The following is a 5,000-nucleotide window of genomic DNA, read 5'->3' on the forward strand; positions in this document are numbered from 1 at the left end:
GGTGCGGTGACCGTCGTGAGCGGAGCAAAACGTCAGCCATCTCAGCACCCTGGAACCCCCCGGGTGGCACAGGGCTGGATGGGGCTTTCGTATATAGCAGGGACGGTGCTGCCTCTCGCTTCGCTCGCTGTCCGCCGCTCGCCGCTCGCTCGCGCAGCCAAAAATGGCCAGTTTTGGCCCGTTTTTGGGCCGTTTTGGCCAGTTTTTGGCCTGTTCTTGCATTGCGCGGTGACCGTCGAGAGCGGAGCAAAACGTCAGCCATCTCAGCACCCTGGAACCCCCCGGTGGCACAGGGCTGGATGGGCTTTCGTATAGCAGGGACGTGCGCTGCCTCTCGCTTTCGCTCGCTGTCCGCCGCTCGCCGCTCGCTCGTGCAGCCAAAAATGGCCAGTTTTGGCCCGTTTTTGGGCCGTTTTGGCCAGTTTTTGGCCTGTTCTTGCATTGCGCGGTGACCGTCGAGAGCGGAGCAAAAACGTCAGCCATCTCAGCACCCTGGAACCCCCCGGGTGGCACAGGGCTGGATGGGGCTTTCGTATAGCAGGGACGGTGCTGCCTCTCGCTTCGCTCGCTGTCCGCCGCTCGCCGCTCGCTCGTGCAGCCAAAAATGGCCAGTTTTGGCCCGTTTTGGGCCGTTTTGGCCAGTTTTTGGCCTGTTCTTGCATTGCGCGGTGACCGTCGAGAGCGGAGCAAAACGTCAGCCATCTCAGCACCCCTGGAACCCCCCGGGTGGCACAGGGCTGGATGGGGCTTTCGTATAGCAGGGACGGTGCTGCCTCTCGCTTCGCTCGCTGTCCGCCGCTCGCCGCTCGCTCGTGCAGCCAAAAATGGCCAGTTTTGGCCCGTTTTTGGGCCGTTTTGGCCAGTTTTTGGCCTGTTCTTGCATTGCGCGGTGACCGTCGAGAGCGGAGCAAAACGTCAGCCATCTCAGCACCCTGGAACCCCCCGGGTGGCACAGGGCTGGATGGGGCTTTCGTATAGCAGGGACGGTGCTGCCTCTCGCTTCGCTCGCTGTCCGCCGCTCGCCGCTCGCTCGTGCAGCCAAAAATGGCCAGTTTTGGCCCGTTTTTGGGCCGTTTTGGCCAGTTTTTGGCCTGTTCTTGCATTGCGCGGTGACCGTCGAGAGCGGAGCAAAACGTCAGCCATCTCAGCACCCTGGAACCCCCCGGGTGGCACAGGGCTGGATGGGGCTTTCGTATAGCAGGGACGGTGCTGCCTCTCGCTTCGCTCGCTGTCCGCCGCTCGCCGCTCGCTCGTGCAGCCAAAAATGGCCAGTTTTGGCCCGTTTTTTGGGCCGTTTTGGCCAGTTTTTGGCCTGTTCTTGCATTGCGCGGTGACCGTCGAGAGCGGAGCAAAACGTCAGCCATCTCAGCACCCTGGACCCCCCGGGTGGCACAGGGCTGGATGGGCTTTCGTATAGCAGGGACGGTGCTGCCTCTCGCTTCGCTCGCTGTCCGCCGCTCGCCGCTCGCTCGTGCAGCCAAAAATGGCCAGTTTTGGCCCGTTTTTGGGCCGTTTTGGCCAGTTTTTGGCCTGTTCTTGCATTGCCGCGGTGACCGTCGAGAGCGGAGCAAAACGTCAGCCATCTCAGCACCCTGGAACCCCCCGGGTGGCACAGGGCTGGATGGGGCTTTCGTATAGCAGGGACGGTGCTGCCTCTCGCTTCGCTCGCTGTCCGCCGCTCGCCGCTCGCTCGTGCAGCCAAAAATGGCCAGTTTTGGCCCGTTTTTGGGCCGTTTTGGCCAGTTTTTGGCCTGTTCTTGCATTGCGCGGTGACCGTCGAGAGCGGAGCAAAACGTCAGCCATCTCAGCACCCTGGAACCCCCCGGTGGCACAGGGCTGGATGGGGCTTTCGTATAGCAGGGACGTGCTGCCTCTCGCTTCGCTCGCTGTCCGCCGCTCGCCGCTCGCTCGTGCAGCCAAAAATGGCCAGTTTTGGCCCGTTTTTGGGCCGTTTTGGCCAGTTTTTGGCCTGTTCTTGCATGCGCGGTGACCGTCGAGAGCGGAGCAAAACGTCAGCCATCTCAGCACCCTGGAACCCCCGGGTGGCACAGGGCTGGATGGGGCTTTCGTATAGCAGGGACGGTGCTGCCTCTCGCTTCGCTCGCTGTCCGCCGCCTCGCCGCTCGCTCGCGCAGCCAAAAATGGCCAGTTTTGGCCCGTTTTTGGGCCGTTTTGGCCAGTTTTTGGCCTGTTCTTGCATTGCGCGGTGACCGTCGAGAGCGGAGCAAAACGTCAGCCATCTCAGCACCCTGGAACCCCCCGGGTGGCACAGGGCTGGATGGGGCTTTCGTATAGCAGGGACGGTGCTGCCTCTCGCTTCGCTCGCTGTCCGCCGCTCGCCGCTCGCTCGTGCAGCCAAAATGGCCAGTTTTGGCCCGTTTTTGGGCCGTTTTGGCCAGTTTTTGGCCTGTTCTTGCATTGCGCGGTGACCGTCGAGAGCGGAGCAAAACGTCAGCCATCTCAGCACCCTGGAACCCCCCCCGGGTGGCACAGGGCTGGATGGGGCTTTCGTATAGCAGGGACGGTGCTGCCTCTCGCTTCGCTCGCTGTCCGCCGCTCGCCGCTCGCTCGTGCAGCCAAAAATGGCCAGTTTTGGCCCGTTTTTGGGCCGTTTTGGCCAGTTTTTGGCCTGTTCTTGCATTGCGCGGTGACCGTCGAGAGCGGAGCAAAACGTCAGCCATCTCAGCACCCTGGAACCCCCCGGGTGGCACAGGGCTGGATGGGGCTTTCGTATAGCAGGGACGGTGCTGCCTCTCGCTTCGCTCGCTGTCCGCCGCTCGCCGCTCGCTCGTGCAGCCAAAAATGGCCAGTTTTGGCCCGTTTTTGGGCCGTTTTGGCCAGTTTTTGGCCTGTTCTTGCATTGCGCGGTGACCGTCGAGAGCGGAGCAAAACGTCAGCCATCTCAGCACCCTGGAACCCCCCGGGTGGCACAGGGCTGGATGGGGCTTTCGTATAGCAGGGACGGTGCTGCCTCTCGCTTCGCTCGCTGTCCGCCGCTCGCCGCTCGCTCGCGCAGCCAAAAATGGCCAGTTTTGGCCCGTTTTTGGGCCGTTTTGGCCAGTTTTTGGCCTGTTCTTGCATTGCGCGGTGACCGTCGAGAGCGGAGCAAAACGTCAGCCATCTCAGCACCCTGGAACCCCCCGGGTGGCACAGGGCTGGATGGGGCTTTCGTATAGCAGGGACGGTGCTGCCTCTCGCTTCGCTCGCTGTCCGCCGCTCGCCGCTCGCTCGTGCAGCCAAAAATGGCCAGTTTTGGCCCGTTTTTGGGCCGTTTTGGCCAGTTTTTGGCCTGTTCTTGCATTGCGCGGTGACCGTCGAGAGCGGAGCAAAAACGTCAGCCATCTCAGCACCCTGGAACCCCCGGGTGGCACAGGGCTGGATGGGGCTTTCGTATAGCAGGGACGGTGCTGCCTCTCGCTTCGCTCGCTGTCCGCCGCTCGCCGCTCGCTCGTGCAGCCAAAATGGCCAGTTTTGGCCCGTTTTTGGGCCGTTTTGGCCAGTTTTTGGCCTGTTCTTGCATTGCGCGGTGACCGTCGAGAGCGGAGCAAAACGTCAGCCATCTCAGCACCCTGGAACCCCCCGGGTGGCACAGGGCTGGATGGGGCTTTCGTATAGCAGGGACGGTGCTGCCTCTCGCTTCGCTCGCTGTCCCGCCGCTCGCCGCTCGCTCGTGCAGCCAAAAATGGCCAGTTTTGGCCCGTTTTTGGGCCGTTTTGGCCAGTTTTTGGCCTGTTCTTGCATTGCGCGGTGACCGTCGAGAGCGGAGCAAAACGTCAGCCATCTCAGCACCCTGGAACCCCCCCGGGTGGCACAGGGCTGGATGGGGCTTTCGTATAGCAGGGACGGTGCTGCCTCTCGCTTCGCTCGCTGTCCGCCGCTCGCCGCTCGCTCGCGCAGCCAAAAATGGCCAGTTTTGGCCCGTTTTTGGGCCGTTTTGCCAGTTTTTGGCCTGTCTTGCATTGCGCGGTGACCGTCGAGAGGGAGCAAAACGTCAGCCATCTCAGCACCCTGGAACCCCCCGGGTGGCACAGGGCTGGATGGGGCTTTCGTATAGCAGGGACGGTGCTGCCTCTCGCTTCGCTCGCTGTCCGCCGCTCGCCGCTCGCGCAGACCAAAATGGCCAGTTTTGGCCCGTTTTTTGGGCCGTTTTGGCCAGTTTTTGGCCTGTTCTTGCATTGCGCGGTGACCGTCGAGAGCGGAGCAAAACGTCAGCCATCTCAGCACCCTGGAACCCCCGGGTGGCACAGGGCTGGATGGGCTTTCGTATAGCAGGGACGGTGCTGCCTCTCGCTTCGCTCGCTGTTCGCCGCTCGCCGCTCGCTCGCGCAGCCAAAAATGGCCAGTTTTGGCCCGTTTTTGGGCTGTTTTGGCCAGTTTTTGGCCTGTTCTTGCGTGGTGCGGTGACCGTCGTGAGCGGAGCAAAACGTCAGCCATCTCAGCACCCTGGAACCCCCCGGGTGGCACAGGGCTGGATGGGGCTTTCGTATAGCAGGGACGGTGCTGCCTCTCGCTTCGCTCGCTGTTCGCCGCTCGCCGCTCGCTCGCGCAGCCAAAAATGGCCAGTTTTGGCCCGTTTTTGGGCTGTTTTGGCCTGTTTTTGGGCTGTTCTTGTGTGGCGCGGTGACCGTCGTGAGCGGAGCAAAATGTCAGCCATCTCAGCACCCTGGAACCCCCGGGTGGCACAGGGCTGGATGGGGCTTTCGTATAGCAGGGACGGTGCTGCCTCGCGCTTCGCTCGCTGTTCGCCGCTCTCCGCTCGCTCGCGCAGCAAAAAATGGCCAGTTTTGGCCCGTTTTTGGGCTGTTTTGGCCAGTTTTTGGCCTGTTCTTGCGTGCCGCGGCGACCGTCGTGAGCGGAGCAAAACGTCAGCCATCTCAGCACCCTGGAACCCCCCGGGTGGCACAGGGCTGGATGGGCTTTCGTATAGCAGGGACGGTGCTGCCTCTCGCTTCGCTCGCTGTCCGCCGCTCGCTGCTCGCTCGCGCAGCCAAAAATGGCCA

The sequence above is a fragment of the Musa acuminata genome, unplaced genomic scaffold (assembly GCF_036884655.1).
Source record: "Musa acuminata AAA Group cultivar baxijiao unplaced genomic scaffold, Cavendish_Baxijiao_AAA HiC_scaffold_790, whole genome shotgun sequence".
NCBI lineage: Eukaryota > Viridiplantae > Streptophyta > Magnoliopsida > Zingiberales > Musaceae > Musa > Musa acuminata.